The sequence below is a fragment of the Cornus florida genome, unplaced genomic scaffold (genome assembly GCF_030987335.1).
Source record: "Cornus florida cultivar Cherokee Brave unplaced genomic scaffold, ASM3098733v1 CherokeeBrave_3.0.0_Hap2_Chr08, whole genome shotgun sequence".
Classification (NCBI taxonomy): domain Eukaryota; kingdom Viridiplantae; phylum Streptophyta; class Magnoliopsida; order Cornales; family Cornaceae; genus Cornus; species Cornus florida.
The window spans coordinates 54,067,825-54,091,325 of record NW_026775578.1 but is presented as its reverse complement, the minus strand read 5'-3'; the positions used below and the strand labels follow the sequence as shown (position 1 = coordinate 54,091,325).

Below are 23,501 nucleotides of genomic sequence, written 5' to 3'. Positions count from 1 at the left end.
GAATATGATTGGTTAGGGAAATGAGAATTAGAAAATTAATTGCCATGTGATTGGAATGATGAAGACTTAAAACCTTGGGAACCTTGGCCTTGCATTGGTAGGGGAACATACTTCCCTTGAAAACCACCTCGGGGAGGGTTTGAGCATTCCCCTTGGCTTTTCCAAGAAAAGTTTGGATGGTTCCTCCAACTCGAATTGTAATGAGTGCCATAGGGATTATTCCCTTGATGAACAAATGTAGCATTGACTTGCTCATGGGGCTCACTTTGCACATTTCCATGAGGACAATTGGAAGTAGAATGTAAGACACTTGAACAAGTCATGCAAGATTCATTAGATGCAGGATGATGGATATGAGTAAGGGAGGAAGATACTTGATTCGCCAAATTTTAGTTAATAAAAAATTGATCAAACCTTTGAGATAAGAATTTAATCTCGGCGGCTATGTCATTGGAGTTGTCAACTTGATACAAGCCGACATTCTTCCTTCCACATAGGTTTCTACCATTTTTAGAAGATAAAGACCTATGCATTGAATTCTCACTCATGCTTTCATACAATTGCCACATATCATTTTCATGTTTGTCAAGATAAGAACCACCCATGGATGCATCAACCATACCCTTGTGATTAGCCGGTAAACTTTCAAAGAAATATTGCACTAGTTGCCACTTAGGTATGTCATGATGAGGGCACTTTCTAAGCAAGTCATTAAACCTTTCCCATGCCTCATAAAACATTTCCCCATCCCCTTGAGAAAATTCTCTAATTGAAGTTCTCATGGTATTGGTCTTAGAAACCGGATAGTACTTTTTCAAGAACTCTTGTTGCATTTCCACCCAAGAAGTTATCAAAAAAGGCCTAAGATTGTTGAACCAATATTTTGCTTTGTCTTTAAGGGTAAAAGGAAAAATTTGAGTCATAACACTTCTTCTGGCATGTCCGTGTATTTCACGGTGGAACACACTTCAAGAAACTCATCCAAATGCATATAAGGTTCTTCACTAGGAAGTCCATGATAGTTTAGAAGCATTTAAATAGTTTGTGGTTTAATTTCATAGTGATGTGCTCTAAATGGGGCAATTTGAATGCAAGTGGGTGCATTGTATTCATTTGGCACATAATGGTCTCTTAATGCGATGGGAGGATTCACAATTGGTGGTGCTAAACGAACACCTTGATTAGTTTGAACTATGGGGGGTTGTGGAGCAAATATTGGCCTAGGCATTCCCAATAGAACTTGGCCTTGTTGTTGTGGGTGAATGAATGGTCTAGGCATGCCTAATGGTACTTGAACATTTTCATGATGCACATTAGGGTGGAGGTTGCCTTGTTGGTCTATGTGACCAAGGTCCTCCACATGGTCGTCATTCAAATCCTCCATTGGTGAAATGGAGTGATGAGAACTTCCTCTTCCCTTAGGATTACGAATAACCAATTCAAGATGCAAATTAGGAGGGACAAGAGTAGGATTTAATGACCTACGACCATGAATACACTAGCAAAGTAAAATACAAACAAGTAACAATCACTTCGCCCCCGCAACAAATCAATCAACAAATCTCCACATATAATGATCCCATACTCCCATGCTTAAACAACATGCAAAGAAAAGTAAATTGCCTCCACGCGGGCTCACGATTTATCTAAGAATGCAAAAATATGCCTCCACGCGGGCCAACGATTTAACTAGAGATTGAGTTAGAAAGATCTCACAATGTGTCCTTAAGCAACTTCAATTCATTTCCAATTTCCAAGCTTTACTATGCTTTGCAATTTTTAGATTTTTAACCCTTTTTATGCTTAGCTTAGCTCCTAGCTTCTCAATTCTCCTTTGCTTAACCTTCTTACTCAATTTCACCTAGCAAAATAAGAACAAACACAATAAGTAACAAAAAAAAAAAAAAAAAAGAAGTAAAGACATGATCAAAAGAGTACTAATCCCTAACTGTTTCCAAAACACGGCGTTACCAATTCAATCCCCGACAACGGCACCAAAAACTTGGCGTCGCCCGCAAGGTGCGGCGAAATTTGTGCAAAATAGTGTGGCAAAGTTTTACATTTATAAATGCCATTACTACCTCTAACTAAAAATATAGCAAGGGTGAGTAGGGATTGTCCCAAGGGATTGTGGGTGCACTAGTAGTGGAAACAAGGCATAGGGTTAGTAGGTCGAGTGATCAAATGTAGGTTGGTTGGTTGATTAAACTACAATTAAAACTAAACAATATCAATATCAAGCAAGTAATTAAAGATGGAGAAAACAAGAGAGAGAGGTCTTGGGAATTTAGAGATCACCACTAAGCATCACTTTTCGCTACACTCAATTCACAATTAATGAGGGGAAGGTATATGTTGCAACAATAGTGAGTATGTGTGGTTGTTTCAACAAGCATGGATGACCAATTAAGTATATATTGTCTAGACAACACAATGAATAACACAATATATCAAACTAAGCCATTAATCCTTCTTTAAGCTCACAATCCAAACACATCACAAAATTAGAGAAATATGCTACTTGCATTCATAAGTGTGGAATATCAAACAACAAACATGAATTGTCCTCCCATTTAACAACTAAGGTAACTACACTACATCTAAACTATTGACATGAAAATTAAACTAATTAAACTAAAGGAGAGGCACAATCCATCAAGCAATAAGCATGTACCATCAAATAAACCATAAGAGCATTCTATTAAGCACTATGTATTGATAATCCCTAGATCTATAGCGTCAATACACATAGACATGCATCAACAACACAAGAAATAGAGATAAACACATAAACATCTATTCTAGCATACATAGACATATGGATAGAATGAGATGGTCACTTGGAAGAATTAAACCATACAAATCATTGAAAAAACAAGATTTATGTATATAAAGATGTCAAAACATGTATTACAACACAAATCCCCTTTAAAAAGACATGAATCAAGATAAAGAAAGCATGGTTAGGGCTAACTCTAGCCCTAAGAGGATGTTTAGCCACTCATGGATGGTGTCCTCCAACCCTCAAGGGCTATCTCCATGGTAGAAATGCTCCTCTTCTTTAAGTAGATGGAAAGCCTCCAAGAGTGTGTCTCTAGCTCCTCTCTTTTCTTCCTCTCTAAGACTATCTCTAATTGCTCTCTATTGTGTCTTTGTGTAGTGTGTAACCCCCTTATAAAAGTGGCTCATATTCTTTATATAGGAAGCTCCAATGTCACACCCAATGGTCTAGGCTCGCACAAGGGCTCCTCCAATGATTGCACAATGAGACAACTTTTAATTAGCTGAAAATATATTTTTTTCGCATTTGAGAGGGTTTGATCGATCGAACTTGTGCTGTGATTAATCGAACTGAGCTGAGAGCTATCAAACTTTAGCTGGATCGATCCTCCCATGGCGGCGCCTTTTTGGATAAGGACAGATCTGAGATATTTTGGGGAAAGAGACAAAAGTGGTAGTTAGGGTGGTACAACAGGATAAGATGGAATCTCTTCGATCGATCTGAGAATTGTTGGATCGATCGAACTTTGTGAGATCTTTGGATAAGGACAAAAGAGCTTGGATCCATCTTGAAATGTCTAGATTGATGAACTTTCGATCGATCGAACCTTTCTTGAGATCGATCAAACATGCTGAATTCCATACTTTGCTTAAATCTGCTTTCACTTTGCTCATTTCTTCCATCCAGCTTGAGTTAGCTTCTTTTAGGCTCTTATTTGGCTGAATTAGCTTATTTTGGGGATAAGCACCTCAAAAGGGCAAACACGAAATTAGTCTAAAACGAGAAAATAAGATAGATAAAGGTTCTAGAATACCTAAGCTTAAGGGGTTTAAATGTGCACTTTTCAGGGCTCATCAATTTTGTTTTTTGGGCTTATTTTTGTAACTAATGGGCTTTAATAGGGTTTGTTACTTAAGGGCCCAGTGAACCATTAGTTTAGGGTTAGTTATTATTTTATTTAGGTTAGTTTTTAATATATATTATTAAGTTTTATTTTTGATATATCGATATTCTCTCTGGAAAACGCGAAAGAAAAGAAACAGAAGAACGGGCTAGGGTTTGGAAGAAAAAGCTCAGAGATGATAAATCCAAGGATGGAAATTGTTTTGTCTTCAACTTCATCAACCATGAGTGGCTGATTCTTCTACTTAGGGTTGGATAAACCCTAAGCATGTAACCTAACATCTCTCTCTTTTACTATTTTGGGGATGTAAATTGTGTAATTTTTGTATAGACTTTGAATGTTATTAAATAAATTCTTCCAATTGGTTATTAATGTTAAATTCATGTTGTCTTATGTGTTTTTGCTTGTTAATCAACCTTTACACTTGATTTCTCTGTGAATTGAATGTTGTGATGTCTATGCATGGTGATAATTAGTTGTAGTTGTGCTTCAATTTGATAGAAATTGCTTTTCCTTGATGGATGGTACTACACAATTAGGTTAATTCATTGTCTAATTAATTGTTTAAGTTCATGTTTAATTAGTTTAATTGCAATTTAATTATTAGGTAAGTAAACCATCCATACTTGTGTTTGAATTCCATGCTCTTTGTCACAATTGCATTACCTTCTTGATTGGTTTATGTTAAAATTGTAACTTGAATTGTTGAGTTATGCTTTGGATTAATGAATTATACTACACCTAGTTTAATTGTCATTAAGTAGGTAATTCAAGCTTAAAATTGATGATTCATACATTTCTTTGCAAATGTTAGCTACATTAGAATTACATTGAATTATTTCCCCAATTAGTGAAAGTTAGTGAGTCAGGGAATGTGCTTAGTGGTGAATCCTACACCCTAAGTCTCTTTCTAATCTTTTAAACTCTATTATTTTATTGTAGTCACTTAAGTTAAATTAGTTCTAATCACAAAACAAAACACTTTTCGACAATCACATAAGTATTAAAGTAGAATTTAATTCTAAAACCTATAATTGTTTAAATCTCTTGGGACGATCCTTGCTCACTTCATACTCCATAGAATAAGTGTTTAGTGGTTTATAAATTATAAAATATGATGCCCACTTGACATTATTTCTAAAACTAAAGTGTTGTGCATTATTTTGTGTACACGCTCGGTAGCATCATAGTTTTGACGCAGTTGCCAGGGATCTAACGATTTTAAAAAATTAAATTAGACATTAGTTCTTTGTTGATTGTTTACTTTAAAGTCATTTTAATTTTTATTTTCTCATTTGATATTTGTCAATTAGGTACTTGAAGTAAAGTGAAGCAAACGCTGGACTTGAAGCAATTAAAATTTTTTTGAAGTTGCTTAAGGACCATTTGTAAGTTTCTCTTTGATTTTTGTGCTTTAATTGTTTACCATCTTGCATGCTTTGGATAGCCAAATTGGAGGCTTAATTTGAATTATTTTATTTTTAATCCAAGCATACCTTCTTGTAGAAGGCATAGGCCCGTGTGGAGGCATTTGTTTGTTTTAAGTGCATTGATATTATTAAGGAGTTTGGGAACATTGTATGTGGAGGTTGAAAAATTGAAGTGTTGGTATGTTGACTTATTATAGTGCATACATGGTCGTAGATCACTTAATCGTCCTCTTGCTCCTGTAAATCAAAATCTCGAAGTTTCCCTTCAGTATTTAAGAGGTAGTACTAGGGATAGTCATCCTAATTTTCTAAAATTTGATTTTTCATCACCTTTAATGGAAGACCCAATAGATCCAATTGTAGATCCCATTGAAGATCTTGGTTATGTGGATCATAATGGTGTGCACCACCCATAACAAGTTCATATTATGGATCCTCAAGGTGTGCATCCACCCTTAAGAATGCCACAACCAATTAATCCTGTGATCCAACAACCTAATCTAGAGATGCCAAGGCCAAATGTTGTTCCCCCAATTGGTGAGCAACAACAACAATATGTTCAAATGGCATACCCTCAACAAGGTCAAATGGCATACCATCATCAAGGTCAAATGCCATATCCTCCTCTCAATCCTCCAATGGTCTTTAGGGATCGTTATACTCCAAATCAATATAATGCACCCACTTGCATTCAATTGCCAAATTTTCTAGTTCATCATTATGAGATTAAGGCTTCCACCATTAACATGTGCCCCCTTTTCTATGGGTTGAGCAATGAAGAGCCTTATAAACATTTAGATGAGTTCTTGGAAGTTTGTTCTACAGTGAAAATCACGGATGTTCCAGAAGAAGTCCTAAAAATAAAGCTTTTCCCTTTCACTCTTCGGGATAAAGCTAAATATTGGTTCAACAACTTGCGGTCAAATACAATCACCTCTTGGGTACAATTGCAACAAGAGTTCTTAAAAAAGTACTATCTAGCGAGTCGAACCGATTCAATGAGAACTTCCATTCGTGAATTTGCACAAGAAGAAGAAGAACCCCTTCATGAAGTATGGGAACGTTTGAATGACTTGCTACGGAAGTGTCCACATCATGACATTCCTAAGTGGCAATTAGTTCAATGTTTTTTTTCAAGTTTATCTGATGTTAATATGGGCATTGTTGATGCTTCCTGTGGCGGAAGCTATATAGAAAGAAATGAAGATGAAATATGGCATCTCTTTGAAAAAATGAGTGAAAACTCAATGCATAGGTCTTCATCTTCTAGGGGAGTCGCCTAGCAAATATGGGAGGAAAGAAAGCACTATGTCAAATAGACACTTCTATGAAAATTGCCGCCGAGGTAAAAAATCTTACTCAAAGGTTTGATACATTCCTTTTGAATCAAGGACCGGCAATTCAATCTTATCCTCATCATTCCAATGAAATGTGCATGACTTGTATTAGTTATACTCACCATACTTCAAATTGTTCTCTTGGAAAAATCATACCAAGTGAGTCTCAAGAATAAGCAAATGATGCTTTCATTCATCAAGGGAACAACCCTTATTCCAATACTTGCAATCCGGGGTGGAAAAATCATCCAAACTTCGCATGGAGAAATCAATGAGACGATGCGAACCCTCCTCAAACTCAAGCTTATCAAGCAAAGTTTGTTCCCCCACATCTCCAAAATCAAAATTAGAATTCTCAAGGTTATCGTCCTTCATTCTATCCTTAGAATGTGAATCAATACTCTCATCCTCAAACATCAAATTCTCAATCATATTCTCATCTATGAGCATCAAATTCTCAATCTTACTCTAATCCAAATCAAGCGCCTCCCAAGAGTCCCGCTTTTAAGGACAAGGTCTTGGAAGCCTTAGGTGATCTCTGAAAGGATAATCATTTGTTTCATTATCACTCAAAATCAATTGCAAAGCTTGAAGCTCAAATTGGGCAAATAGCTAATTCTTTAAATGTGAGAAAGAAATGTAAGTTGCCTAGTCAAACTGAGACCAATCCTAAGGGGCAATTTATGGCGCAAGCAAGTCTTTCATCAGGATTTTTTGGAAATGAGCAAGTTCAAGCAATTACTACTTTGAGGAGTGGTAGGAAAGTGGACAATAAGGTAGAAGTACCTAAAGAGGATAGTGAGCTGACACAACTGAGTGGTTGCATCCGTCCCATTCCAAATCTTATTCCTACTTCCTTGGATGCTAGTGGTTCCAAAAAGGACATTCCATCATCTTCATCATCATCTCCCCATTTAGAGAAGCCTTATGAGCCAAAAACTCCATTTTCTCAAGCATTGAGAGAGACTTCATCATTTGGGAGGCAAGAAGGAAAAATTCATGACATGATGGAAGTGTTTAAACAAGTGAAAATTAATCTTCCTCTTCTAGATGCAATTAGGTAAATTTCACCATATGCAAAGTTTTTAAAGGACTTGTGCACTCAAAAAAGGAAGAGTAAAGGAAAAAACCTTAAGAAAGTGCTTCTAACTGAACAAGTGAGTTCCATTCTTCTTCATAATACTCTTCCTAAGTTCAAGGATCCAGGTGCTCTGACCATTTCTTGTGTTATTGGAAACCAAGAGGTTCGTAAAGCTCTCCTTTATTTAGGTGCAAGTATTAATCTCATTCCATACTCTGTTTACTTGCAATTAGGATTTGGGGACTTGAAGCCAACATCGGTAGTCATCTAACTAGCCAATAGATCAATTAAAAAACCGAGGGGAATTGTTGAGGACATCTTAATTAAGGTTGATAAATTTTATTTCCTGGTTGATTTTGTGGTACTTGATACTGAGTCAGTCCTTAATCTTACCAACCACATTCCAGTCATCCTAGGAAGACCATTTCTTGCCACTGCTAATGCCACCATTAGTTGTAGATCCTACATTATAGACATTTCTTTTGGCAATATGATGGTTAAGCTTAACATTTCCAATGCGAGTCTACATCCCAAAGATAAAGATGGGTGTTTCCTAGCAGATATTTTGGATGAAACCATAGAGGAGACTCTTCCCTCTATTCTATCTAAGGACGCTCTTAAGGCGTGCCTTTGCGAAATGTTTGAAAGTTGTGGTTTTGACAAAGAAGGATCCTTAAGTGAGGTGAATGCTTTGATAGACTCTGTGGCCACTTTGGATTTTTCACCTTGGAAAAGCAAGAAAGAACCTCTTCCTTCACTCTCTAGTACTCCACCAGTTCCTTCTCTCATCTCTCCTCATACTCTTGAGCTTAAACCTCTTCCATCCAATCTCAAGTACGCCTTCTTAGGCCCAAAAGAGACTTTTCTGGTCATCATTGCTTTAAATCTTGAAAATGACAAGGAGAATGATCTTTTGGAAGTGCTTAAAGCTAACAAAGAAGTCATTAGATGGAGTATGGCTGACCTAAAAGGCATTGACCCTTCTATTTGTATGCATCGCAAACACATGGAAGAGGATAAAAGGCCATTTAGGGAGGCTCAAAGGAGATTGAACCCGAATATAAAAGAAGTCGTCAAGAATGAGGTTGTGAAAGATGTGGGAATCATTTATCCTATCTCTGATTCCAAGTGGGTTAGTCCAACTTAAATGGTTGCCAAAAAGTCAGGAATCACAGTTGTTGAAAATGCTAACGGTGATATCATATCAAAACGCACCACCACTTCGTGGCGTGTTTGCATAGATTATCGAAAGCTGAATTCTGCCATTAGGAAAGACCATTTTCCATTACCTTTCATTGACCAAATCTTAGAAAGATTGGCCGGGCAACAATATTATTACTTCCTAGATGGTTACTCGGGGTACAATCAAGTGGCTTTAGATCCATTGGACCAAGAAAAGACTACCTTCACATGTCCCTTCGATACATTTGCGTATCGACGGATGCCTTTTGGATTGTGTAATGCTCCTGCCACTTTTCAAAGGTGTATGATGTCAATTTTTTTGGACATGGTGGGGAAACATTTAAAAATCTCCATAGATGAATTCTCGATTTTTGGGCCCTTATTTGATTCGTGTCTCCAAAAGTGCTTCAAAGATGTCATGGGACTAATCTTGTGTTAAGTTGGGAAAAGAACCATTTCATGGTTCAAGAAGGAATCGTGCTTGGACATGTCATTTCTAAAAGAGGAATAGAAGTAGATAGAGCAAAAGTTGAGCTGATTTCTGAATTGTCCCTACCTACTATGGTGAGAGAAATCCTCTCATTTCTAAGACATGCCGATTTTTATCACCGGTTCATCAAAGACTTTAACAAAATTGCTAAACCCTTGTACAACCTTCTTACCAAGGAGACTCCATTTGTCTTTGATGAAGCATGCCTAAATGTTTTTCATCAACTTCGCACTCTTCTATCATCCGCTCCCATCATGCAACCTCCAAATTGGTCTATACCATTTGAGATTATGTGTAATGCTTCTAACTTTGCAATGGGTGCTGTTTTGGGGCAAAGGGTAGGTAAGTTACCATATGTTATATACTATGCCAATAAGACTTTCTCGGGTGCTCAATTGAACTATTCTACCACTGAGAAAGAATTACTTTCCATACTATATGCCCTTGATAAATTTCAATCATATCTCTTAGGATCCAAGGTAATTGTGTTTTTTGATCATGCCGCTCTTAGGCATCTTTTAATGAAAAAGGAAACCAAACCTCACTTGATAAGATGGATCTTATTTCTTCAAGAATTTGACTTTGAAATTAAGGACAAAAGGGCTCCGACAATGTCATTGCCGATCATCTTTCTAGACTAATGGTTGAATCTTCTACAAATCTTGAAATTCATGAATCATTTTCGGATGAACAACTCTTTCAAATCTCAAATGGGAGTTTGCCTTGGTTCGCCGACATTGTTAACTATCTTGCAACCGGAAAACTTCCCATTAATTAGTCAAAACAAGAAAATGACCGATTCTTTGCTAACATCCAAAAATACTATTGGGAAGATCCCATTCTGTTTCATTATTGCCTAGATCAAATCATAAGGAGATGTGTGCTAAAAGTGAAGTTCTGAGTGTCCTTGTGTTTTGTCACACACTTGCTTGTGGTGGGTATTTTACTGAAAAAAAGACCGCTTTGAAGGTTCTTCAAAGTGGGCTCTTTTGGCCCATTATTCACCGAGATGCCTATAACATTTGCAAGGTGTATGCTCGGTGCCAAAAGTTGGGATCAATGTCAAAGAAAGACATAATGCCCTTAACTTCAGTCTTCGTGGTTAAAATCTTCGATGTATGGGGCATAGATTTTATAGGACCATTCCCAATGTCTTATGGCTTTTAATATATTCTCGTTACAGTTGATTATGTGTCAAAGTGGGTTGAGGCTTGTGCTACTAAATTGAATGACCACTCCATGGTAATTGCATTCGTCAAATCAAATTTTTGGTATGCCAAGGGCCATGATAAGTGATAGAGGAAAACATTACTGCAATCAATTCCTGAAGCAACTCTTTTTAAAATACTCTATCACACATAAAGTGGCCACTCCCTACCATCCCCAAACAAGTGGGCAAGTCGAGGTATCTAATAGGGAAATCAAGCACATTCTTGAGAAAACAGTTAATCTAACCCGGAAAGATTGGTCGAGGAAATTGAACGATGCTTTGTGGGCTTATCGGACGGCTTACAAGACCGTAATAGACATGTCTCCATATAGACTTGTTTATGGGAAGCCTTGTCATCTTCCAGTTGAGCTAGAATACAAAGCACTTTGGGCAATAAAAAGGCTCAATCTTGATCTTGATCAGGCTGGAAAGGACCGTTTGCTCTAAATCAATGAGCTAGATGAATTAAGAAATGAGGCCTATGATAGTTCAAAAATTTACAAGGCAAGAATTAAAGCATTTTATGATAAAACATATTGTGAAAAAGTCCTTTGAGCCTGGGCAAAAAGCATGGCTTTTCAACTCTAGACTCAAATTCTTTCCTAGAAAGCTTCGAACCAAATGGGAAGGCCCTTATCTAATCATCTTCGTCTCACCTCATGGGGCGGTTGAACTTCAAAATTTAAAAGATGAAGGGACCTTAAAAGTTAATGGTCAAAGGCTTAAACAATCCATTGATGGACTAGCTCTTCAAAGAAATATGGAATCTTCCTTCTTGGTGGATCCCATTTACTTTGAAGATTAAGAGCATTTCACGACTTTCTAGCAACGTTAAACACTAGTTGTATTAAGTTCCTCCTTCGTTCTAAAATAATAATAATAATAATAATAATAATAAAATTTGCGTAGAAGTATCAGGTGCCAGACGATCATTCACTTGGCCTTGGGCAACCATCGCCCAAAAAAAAAAATGTGTAGAAGTATCAGGTGCTGGGCGATCATTCGCCCGGCCTCGGGCGACCTGAGAAAAAAAATATATATTTGCGTGTAAGTATCAGGTGCCGGGCAATCATTCGCCCGGCCTTGGGCGACCATCTCCCAGGGAAAAAAAAAAAAAAACAGTTATTCAAAGTTACATTTCGTATTGCTAAAGACATTAAACTTAGCACCTACAAGACATATTGTGTCTTTTATCCCTTGTATAGTGCATGTTTACTTTCCTTTTCATTTTTTATTTTTCTTTCATTCTGTTTCTTTACATGCTTTATTATTTTTTTTTTTTCTTCCATTATGCACTTCTACATAGTTATGCATGTTTTCATTTTTACCAAGGGTTTCATCTCATATCTTTTTGCATCGTGTTATATATTGTTTTGGACTGTATGCATTGCTTATCCCATATGATATTTGATGTGAGTTTGCTAGTATGGTTATACATCTAGATTTTTGCATCCAAGTTTGGAGAAGACATCTGTCCTATTGGATCATTGCTGGAATTCATAGTCTTTGCCATCACGGTATACTCTTTCCATCATTTTTCATTGTTCTCATTGCACATTGAGGACAATGTACAGTTTAAGTTTAGGGGTAAGGTCATCATGATTCATTTTATTTTAAGTTGAGCTTTAAATGCATGATGAGATTTGAGATGTGTTTGGCAATGATTTTGAACTTTTGAAGCATAGTGCCTTTGAAAAGCAAGTTGTTAGAGTTTAATACTTCTTGTATGCTTTAGGATGCCATTTAGGGGTAAATTTTAATTTTGACATCATGTTTGCTTTAGTGGTACACATCATCTTGTTGGTTGAAAATACTTTGAGAATTAATTCTAGAATTCTACACTTGCACTTGTGCGCACTAGCATTCAATTTGTGTGATACATGCTTAGTTGATTATTGTTTTGGTTTATCCCAATTGAGCTAGTATGCTTTAAAAGCTTTCATTCTTGATAAAATGACCTTACAAGGAAAATAAATAAAAGCACTCACCAAGCGTAAACAAAATCACTAGCCAAAGGTGAGAAATAGAAATAAAAATAGAAATAGGAACAAAAAAAAAAATAAAATAAAAAAACATTCACCAATGGTGAAAACAAAAAATGAAATCAATTAAAAAAAATTTGTTTGATTGAATAACAAGGTTCATTCAATGTCTTGATGTCTGGTGCTATATCTGTATGGTAATTTGAGGGTAAGGCTATGCCATTACTTTGATTTGCTAGGATAGCAACACACTTTGATACCGGTTCACTCAAAAAGAATGATAGAATTGATTCAATTTGCATAATTAATTGTTTGATGTATAGAGGACCATTCTTGCTTATATGATGTTGAAATATTGAGAATAGCTTAGAAATGGCAAAAATTTGTATACTTGACATAGTCTACTTTCAACACTTGTTTGATAGGTGTTGTTGCTTCTCAAGTAAGAAAGAACTGTTGATGTTTGTGGGTAACATTTCTGGAAACAATCACGAGACTTCACTCGTCCACTGGGGGTAACTTAAGGGTTGAAAAAGCTTGTTGCATATGCTAAATGCAATCGCGATCCCTACGAAAGTGGTGTTATCTTTATTTGCTTAATTAGTTCATAGTTGTATATATGTTTGTTTCATTTTCATACTGTAGTTCATTGCTAGGGACTAGCAATATCTAAGTTTGGGGGCGTGATAAGTGCTTAAATGTTGCACATTTCAGCACCTAAGCTAGGGTATTTTAGTCTGTGCATTTATCTTATTTTTATATTTTAGTCCTAATTTATGTTTATGTGTATTTCAGGGCAATAAAGTTCAAATTGGTTTAAGTCAGTCCATTACCGCATTTTTTGAGACAATCAGAAAATTCCAGAACATTTAAGAAGAAATCAAAAAATGCCAAGGATGCAGCAGAATACACTACGTCCGGACGCCATGTTGTTGGCAACAATTTAAGTTACGAGTTAGACCTTTTTTGATGGCTACGGGATTTTGTCTTTTGGGCTTATTTTTATAACTAATGGGCTTTAATAGGGTTTGTTACTTAGTTTAGGGTTAGTTATTATTTTATTTAGGTTAGTTTTTAATATATATTATTAAGTTTTATTTTTGATATATCGATATTCTCTCTAAAAAACGCGAAAGAGGAGAAACAGAAGAACGGGCTAGGGTTTGGAAGAAAAAGCTTAGAGATGATGAATCCAAGGATGGAGATTGTTCTGTCTTCAACTCCATCAACCATGAGTGGCTGATTCTTTCACTTAGGGTTGGATAAACCATAAGCATGTAACCTAACTTCTCTCTCTTTTACTATTTTGAGGATGTAAATTGTGTAATTTTTGTATAGACTTTGAATGTTATTAAATAAATTCTTCCAATTGGTTATCAATGTTAAATTCATGTTGTCTTATGTGTTTTTGCTTTTTAATCAACCTTTACACTTGATTTATCTGTGAATTGAATCTTGTGATGTCTATGCATGGTGATAATTAGTTGTAGTTGTGCTTCAATTTGATGAAAATTGCTTTTACTTGATGGATGGTACTACATAATTAGGTTAATTCATTGTCTGATTAATTGTTTAAGTTCATGTTTAATTAATTTAATTTAAGTTTAATTAGTTTAATTGCAATTTAATTATTAGGTAAGTAGACCATCCATATTTGTGTTTCAATTCCATGCTCGTTGTCATAATTGCATTACCTTCTTGATTGATGTATGTTAAAATTGTAACTTGAATTGATGAGTCATGCTTTGGATTGATGAATTATACTACACCTAGTTTAATTGTCATTAAGTAGGTAATTCAAGCTTGAAATTGATGATTCATACTTTTCTTTGCAAATGTTAGCTACATTAGAATTACATTTAATTATTTTCCCAATTAGTGAAAGTTAGTGAGTTAGGGAATGTGCTTAGTGGTGAATCATGCACCCTAAGTCTCTTTCCAATCTTTTAAACTCTATTATTTTCTTGCAGTCACTTAAATTAGTTTTAATCACAAAACAAAACCCTTTTCAGCAATCACATAAGCACTAAAGTAGAATTTAATTCTAAAAATCGATAATTGTTTAGATCTCTTGGGACGATCCCTGCTCACTTAGTACTACATAGTATAAGTGTTTAGTCATTTATAAATTATAAAATATGATGCTCACTTGACATTATTTCTAAACCTAAAGTTTTGTGCATTATTTTGTGCACATTCTCGGTCGCATCAAACTGGCTAACCATGCTGACTGCAAAAGCTATATCTGGACGTGTATATGACAAGTAGATCAGTGATGAGTGCTGAAAAATGCGCATTTAAACCCCTTAAGCTTGAACATTTTAGGACCTTTATCTATCTTATTTTCCCGCTTTAGACTAATTTCGTGTTACTGTCCTTTTTAGGTACTTATCCACAAAATAAACTAACTCAGCTAAATAAGAGCATAATTGAAGCAATCTTGATATGAATCAAAGAAAGGAGCAAAGTGGGAGCAAAAGGAAGCAAGTGGTGCAAATTTAGTAAGTTCGATCGATCCTAGTAAATGTTCGATCGATCGAAAGTTCATCGATCTTAGCACTTCAAGATGGATCTGAGCTTATTTTGTCCTTATATAAAGATCCCACAAAGTTTGATCGATCTAACTTCTTTCAGATCGATCGAAAAGATTCCATCTTATCCAGTTATACCACTGATGAGTGCTGAAAAATACACTTTTAAACCCCTTAAGCTTGAGTATTCTAGGACCTTTATCTATCTTATTTACCCGTTTTAGTACTTATTTGTGTTTTTGTCTATTTCAGGTCAATAATGTTAAAATGGGCTTAAAATGGTTTCTTAAGGCCTTTTTGGAGTCAAACTAAGTCTTAATGATGATCCGGTGCAAAAATATGATGATTTGGAGCAAAAAGAGGCTGATGGTGAAAAGCTGCCAAGTGAGATCGATCGTAAGATCGATCAAAGAAAAGTGAGATCTATCAGGAAAGTTGGATTGATCGAAGAAAAAGTTGAATCGATCGAACAAAGTTGGATCGATCGAACATTGCTGGCAGCGAGTTGTCTTATTCCGTGCGCGCTCAAAAGTCCACCTATCACACAATACGGGATTAGATATTTTTGGGGTTATATTCCTGACTTAGTGACTATGAAAAGGACCTTCTATATGAAGGGAAGAGACCTATTTGTAAAAGAGCTTTTTTTTCATTTTATTTCTACATTGTAATTTTTATTTCTCTTTCTAGAAAAGTTAGAGATTAGGGTTAGAAGAAAAGAGGGAAGTGGAGGCACATCTCAAGACCCATCACTAGACCCACTCTCTCTCCATCTCTAGAGCTTCAAAGAAGAAGAAGAAGAAGAGGAAGAAGAAGATGGAGCCATGTTTGGAGCTTGCTAAATCTACATCCACCTCCTCCATGATTGGCTAGATCTACACTTAGGGCTTGGATGATCCCTAAGTCTTGTGTAATCTAAACCCTTGTATTTCTATTTTTGGGGATTTATATATATTGTTGTGATTAGTGTTCTGGCCTTGTGAATTTAATGAATCTTGGTATATTTCTATGATTTCTATAGTTTAATTCTTCCTATTAATTCTCTAGTTTATTTACATATCTATGTGTGATTAAATTAGGAATTATTTCTCACATGATTCATATGGATTAATTCTTTCTATTGATTCTCTATGTGATTACATGTTGCCTTATGTGTAATTATTTGAGAATTAATCTCTACACTAGTTTTTCTATATTAATTGCATGTCTATGTGTGGTTAATTGAGAATCTAGTGATGGCTAGACATGTGGTGTATTTGGATTGTGAGCTTAATGAAAGGATTAATGGCTTATTTTGATCTATTGTGCCTTTGACATGTTGTTTAGACAATATATGATTCATTGATTAGATATATTGTGCATTTCACATGATGTTTAGACAATGTATGCTTAATTGGTCATCCTTGCTTATTGAATCAACCAATTACACACACACCTCAATATTGGCTAGACATAGTTTTTCATTGAATGGGTTTGTCAATTAATTTGATGGTTTGTACTTGTGCTTGATGGGTTGTTTTACAATTTAATTCATACTTGTAGGTAGGTAGACAATCTATACTTGTTTAGATACTCCATGGCTTATTATTGCAAATTCCATGATTCTCTATGTTGATGTGTGCTACAATTGTGACTAGTTTGATGGGTCATGCTTAGAATTGATGGGATGTGCTACACTAGTTTAGGTAGACAAATCATTCTTTAATTTGTTTGTCCATGCTTAATATTGCAATTGGTAGTCGCATTTTATTCACAACAATGTATTCCTCATTAATGGAAAGCAAGTGGTTAATTACATGAGCTTAGTAGTGATTTCAACACCCTAAGTCCTTTCTTCTCATCCCTTAAATCTCTATCTCTCACCAGTTTACTTTAATTGCATTTTATTTAATTGATTTCTAGTTTAATCAAACAATCAATCTCTCTTTGCAATCTTGTGATACGCTAGAGTTGAAGTTAAATTCCAACACGTATAATCCCTTGGGACGATCCCTACTCACTCTTGCTACGTTAGTAGTAGTGTTAGTAGTGGTTTTTATAAATTTAAATTTGACCTAAAAAAGGCTTTTCTTGAACCGCACTTTCACTACATCAATTTGGCGTATAGGAACAGCCACCGACCAAATTTTGGCGCCGTTGTCGGGGATTAACGGTTTTGTTGAAATTAAACTAGACAATAGTGTTCATTCAATTGCTTCTATTTTTATTTTATTTTCCATTGTATATTAATTTCTCATTCTTGATATTATTTGTCAATTAGGTACTTGACTACAAGAGAGGCAAACTTTGGAACTTGAAGCAATCATTGGAGTTTAAAGCTAATATTAAAATTTGAAGTTGCTTAAGGACCGTTGTGAGCAATTCTTGGAACTCTTGTATTTTAATTGTTTCACTTCTTTGCATGCTTGTGATAGCCCTTGTTGAGGCTCATTTTATTGCTTAAATCTTTGTCCAAGCATAGGCCCTTGTTGAGGCCAATATTTTCTTGCATTTGGATTTTAATTATGAATGGAGGAATTGTTTGATCCAAGTTTGGGGGGAAATTATATCCCTTCACCTTATGCTCCTCCATCATATTTTAATCCTTATGAGATTGAGTCCAATTCATTTCATGCATCATCTTATTATGGACTTGATAACTCATTTAATCCTCCTTGTGACTATTGCCCTCCCCCACCATTTTATGAAGAACTAAATCCACCACCTTCTAGGTACTCACCCGGATTTGAAGAAAAAGTGTTAGCTTTACTTGATGTGCATATTTCACAAGTTCCACTTATTAATTCTCATTCTCAAACTTTAGCCAATTTAGAAACTCAAGTTGAGCAAATTGCAAGTACTCTTTCTCGTCAAGAGGAGGAGGAAGAGGCAAATGAAAAAATGGCAAGAACTTCAATGTATATAGATGAGGATTAGGAGAGTGAGAAAGAAGTAGCAAGTGAGCTAATGCCTAGCACTCTATCTTGTATAGAGGAAGAAGCGGCAAGTGAGTTAGTGGCTAATTGTAACGGGTGGGCGCTTGCCCATTTACCCAAAAGCTCGAACTATTGGGTAGTGCTGCATACCCATCCATTTATACACACTTTAACCCCCATCCAAATCCGATGTGGGACAAGTTTCACTTGTAACATTCTCCCTCATCCGAACCCGCGCAACGCCCTCGTTGCGGTCGGACAACCCTGCCTACCCAGAGGTAGACCAGGATGCCCTCCGGGCCGGGAGCTTGGCGTGACACTGGATCAAGGACTGGGTCTGGCTCTGATACCAACTGTAACGAGTGGGCGCTTGCCCATTTACCCAAAAGCTCAAACTATTGGGTAGTACTGTATACCCACCCATTTATACATACTTCAACCCCCATCCAAATCCGATGTGGGACAAGTTTCACTTGTAACACTAATGCAATAGAGCATAACATGATTAATGAGGACTTTCCTTATTTTGATTATAATTTTATTTATGACCTTGCTACTATAGAGAGTGAGGAGATGCTGACCACACTTGAGGTAGGAGAGAAGAAGGAGGAACTTGTTGAAGAGGGCTTTCCTTCTATTATCTCCAATGATCCTCTTGAGACATGTCTTTTTGAAATGTATAAAAATTATGGTGTTGACCTTGAAAGCTCCAAAAATGAAATAAACTCTCTAATGGACTCCTTAACTAACTTGGAAGGTAAGGAGATGGTTATTTTTGAGGAAGAGAAGAGGGATGAAGAGAATGTGTTTCTTGATATTCCAAATGAGTCTTTGAAAGACACTGCCTCACCAATTATCAAAGTGAATGATTATTTGAATGTGTTTCAAGAACACAAAAATGAGGCAAGCCTAACCATGATTGATTTTGTTTTCAAGACCGTGGATGAAAGGAACAATATCATCTCTTTTATTTCTTTTCAAGTCATTCTTTTGGAGGATGATTTCATTGTTATAAGTGGGACATTAAATGAGAAAAGTGAAAAGAGGGTCAATAAGGATGTTTCATATCCAGTTTTTGATTCTTTTGATTAATGAGTCCAACGTCTTCCTAGAGACGTTAAAGACTAGCAAAGCATTTCGTAGAGTGTCAAAACCCTATTCCTCCGTCATTTCTATTTTAAATTTCATTTCTTGCGACGTCTAGATATTTATTTTGGGTTCATACACATGGATAGGAACTTTGATTTAGGATTGCATGAGCTTTCACGTTGAAATTGAGCATTTTGCATAAGTTCGATCGATCTCAAATGAGAGTTCGATCAATCGAACTTCATTCCTGCAGCAAACCTGCATCCAAATCACTCTCTGTCTCATCGATCCAAGAAAATTTTCAGATCTCAGTTCTCAGTTTGATCGATCAAAAGACCTTCGATCGATCTAAACATCAAGTTCGATTGATCTGTAGTTTCAATACTTAGAAAAATTTTTGAGCCTGCATATTTCAGCTCTCTGTTAGATCGATCGAAAACATTCCTAGATTGATCTAAAGTTCTTCGATCGATCCAACTTCATTATTGGATCGATCTTGAGTTCCAGCACTTTAGAAAAATTTTGAACCCAGAAAACCTGCATATTTCACCTCTCTGTCAGATCGATCGAGCATTTTGTCAGATCGGTCGAACATCTCTGCAGGTTTTGAAAATTTATTTTTACTTTTACTTCTATTTTTATTTTTGTTTATATTTCAAAAATCCCAAAAATATTTCTTTTATTCTACTTAGTTTATTTTAGTTATTTTATTTTTCAAAAAAAAAAAAAAACCCCAAAAATATTTTCTTTTCTTTATTTTGTTTTATATTTCAAAAATTCAAAAATATTTTCAATTTTTAATTTTCAAAAAAAAAAAATAATAAAAATAAAAAAAAAGAGACGGTTTTTCAAAGTAGCATTCCGTCTTGCTGGAGACGTTAAACTTAGCACCCACATGACACATTGTGTCATTTATCTCTTGTATCATACATGTTCATTTTTATTTTTATTTCTTTATTTTTCTTGCATTTTGTTTCATTGCACTTACTTTCAAAAAAAAAAAAAAAAAATTTGCATCCCTTATTTCCTTGCATGTTTATTTAAATTTTGTATACACTTGTACTATACATATTCTTTTTCATTTCTTGCATTGTACATATTCTTTCATTGCATTTTACCATCTTTATTTTTCCTTTTGTATTTTGTTCATGCATTTTATTCTTTATTTTTCTTGCATTTTGTATATACTTGCATCATTAAATGAAAAATATAAAAACTTTCCACCTTTGTGCCCTTATGTGTAGTCATGTTACTTTCATATTTTCTATTGGGCTAGATCTCATATCTCTCTTTCATCTTGTACTGTATTGCCTTAGATTACATGATTTGATTATTCTTATCCCATTTGATATTTGATGTGAGTTTGCTAGTGTGGTTATTCAAATAGGTTGTTGATTCCAAGTTTGGGGGAGACTGTAATGACCCGGATTTTCACGGATAATTTTTTTCCGTTGTCTTCCCTTTCTGAGTTTGGTTTCTCGTCGTTTAGTGTCGTCTCGAGTACTCTGGAGTGATTTCCGAGACTCTTTTCTGTGGATTGACAACTTCCTTTGAGGACCGAGTCGTTTCCACATTTTTCATTTTTCGACACTATTCACTTTTGGTCATTTTCCCTATTTCGTCTTTTTCCCTGTTTTGTCTTTTCCCCGTTTGTCACTTTGTTGGCTAACCACACTTCTTGTGTTCGGATTTGGTTTTTGACTTCACGTATCTTCATCTTGAGTGGTTTCCATGAAATACGTATCTTTACTTTTGCAAAAAAGTACTCTGGTTGCTCCCGGTGTCCATAGGGGCATAGATGCACAGTTCTTTGGAATCTTTTTCTTTTCTTGGGGTGTTTTTCATAAATATCTTTTGAAGATATTTATTTCAGGGGTTTCTAAGAAAATATCTTTTTGGAAGATATTTTCATTTTGGGGCAGTTTTGCAGTTTTCACTTTTTGGAGGGGCCATTGTGCAATTAATGAAAGTTATTGCTAAATGCCTTGTTTTAAGCCTGGGTCCTCGTACGGGATTCATTTTCACATTTCGTCGAGTCGTGTACTCTTGGAATTTCCTCCTGATCGATGTTTTCCAGTTTCAGGGTTTCTGGCCCCAGTTTGCGCCAAAACAAGTTTTTCCATATTTTCTCATTTTGAATCTTTTTTGTTCACAAAGTTTTTCCATTTGAGTGCATCTGCTCAAATTTTACTTTTTCAGTTCGGGGCACTTTTTGAGATTTCTATAAAAGGGGGGTGAGATATTTTATTTTTTCATCTTCCCCACTCTCTTGCACGACCAGAGGCTGCCATGGCAGCCCAAAGGGTGCTTCCATCACCTCTCTCCTCTTTTCAGCTTCATTCGTTTGTTAAAACATAGTAAGGCCTTTGCGTTTTGTGTTCGTGTTGACTACGCGCTCCTTTCACCCTTATTAGAACCCATTTCTAGCCAAATTTTGAGTTTGATTTTGAGGTCAAGTTGTGATTTTGATGGGGCTTTCATGGGGGTTATGTGCACGGTGTAGTCCCCGACAAAACCTAATAGTTTCGTCGGATTCGGAGCCGTTCCATTTTGATGGCTTTTGAGATTTTCATCTCAAATTGAGGTAGGGAATGTTTTAGGCTTTTGTGTGTGTTGTATTGAGTGTTTAGCATGATTATACAACTTATATATATGCCTTGTATAAAATCTTGAAAGTGATTAATTTTTATTTCTTTATATAAGATTTAAAATTCATGATGATATATAACTTTGATTTAAATTGTGGCATGCTAGAAAATCTAGTTTTATTATGTTTGTTGACTTATATTAAATTGGGATTAATTGAATAAGAATTGCACTTTTTATTTAATATTTATCTTTTGTGAAAGATTAAATCCCATGGTCGTACCTTGCATGAAATTGACTTGTGATATACTTTTAAATTATGTCTTGGCATGTTGTTTAACATACTTTAAATTGAGAGCATTTGGACAAGTATGAAAATCTAGAGATTTTAAATTAAATGATTAATTAAAATCTATTTAATGGTTCCCTTGACCTAATTAAGTTTTTAACTTGATAATCATGATGACTAGGACTTGTGTACTAGTATATATTAAATTGGGACCATTTGAAGATGCTTTGAAATTTAGGAGTTTAATTATCATGATATAATTAAATTCTAACTTGTTGTACCATCAGCCTACTTGAGATTTTAGTGAATATATGTGGATACCATGCTATGTTGTATTACATGTATTAATTAGGGGCCATTTGGTTGAGGTATGATGCTTAGAGAAATTGATTAGTTTACTTGACTAATTTATGTTTATGTTGCATCATTGATTGACTCATGAAATTGACATTGATAATATGTTTAAAGCATGATTTTGGACTTATAATGGATTTATGAGTTATGTTTCAATATTGGATTACATTGTTCAAGCGTGTAACGAGTCGCACACTGAAGATTCGTCATGTGATGTTATTATAGCGCGTAACGAATCGCGCTCTGAAGATTCGACATTGTCAACCTATAGTAGTTGTGGATTTAGAGCATGTGTTGTGTGGTTTCAACCTACTTGTGCATGGAGGTAGTTTCGTGTACTATTCTATACTTATATAAGTTGTTAACTTATTATTTTGGAGTCTTTGGACATGGTTACATTGAGATGGCTAGGGTTTGGCTCTAGTACGGGGACAAGAGTCCTCTAAGTCGTTAAGATAGTGCGCACTAGGGGTGGTATGACCACGGGTTAATGCCCGGAATAACCATTGAGTCTCGGCAGAATTTCGAGTTTAGATGTTCAAGTCCTAATTATTTGATTTCGCATTCAATTCTAAGTTAGCAATCATGTTTATATTGTGACTTGTGGTTTTGGCTATTGGCGATTTTGATGTTGATAAGTACATCCATGTTTTATGATTTTGATAAATCATTTTGATGTTGTTAAGTACATCTATGTTTTTATAATTTTAATGAATCATTTTAATGTTGTTAAGTACATTCATGTTTATGATTTTCAATAAATCATTGTGAGCTTTTAAATGTTGTTAAGTACATTCTTGTTTTATGATTTTTAATGAATCATTATAAGCTTTTGATGTTGATAAGTACATCCATGCTATATTGTTCAAATGTAATTTAGGAATGATCCTATAGATTCATTTGGAACATAGACGTTAGGTGATATGATCACTTTTGTCGTTTTCGTATTTTAGATTTCAAATTGATGACTTGAGAATCTATATTTTGTTGCTTTGAATAGCATGCTCCTATGTTGTTTGAATTGCATGAATGATGTGATTTATGCTAGAAATGATCTTAGGTAGCTTAGGATGCTCCCTGAGTCTCACATTGGCATAGACGTTAGGTGGAATGAACTACA

The 23,501-nt window shown here is 35.4% G+C and overlaps 1 non-coding gene and 1 pseudogene across 1 annotated transcript; one reads left to right on the top strand and one right to left on the bottom strand.

The window, feature by feature from the left end:
• The first annotated feature begins 678 nt into the window (after nucleotides 1-678).
• On the top strand, nucleotides 679-777 carry LOC132272020 (small nucleolar RNA R71; annotated as a pseudogene).
• A 5,553-nt stretch (nucleotides 778-6,330) lies between these two features.
• On the bottom strand, nucleotides 6,331-6,437 carry LOC132272207 (small nucleolar RNA R71). Its single transcript, XR_009469989.1, has one exon. It is a non-coding gene; the product is annotated as a small nucleolar RNA R71 (small nucleolar RNA).
• Between the last annotated feature and the right edge of the window lie 17,064 nt (nucleotides 6,438-23,501).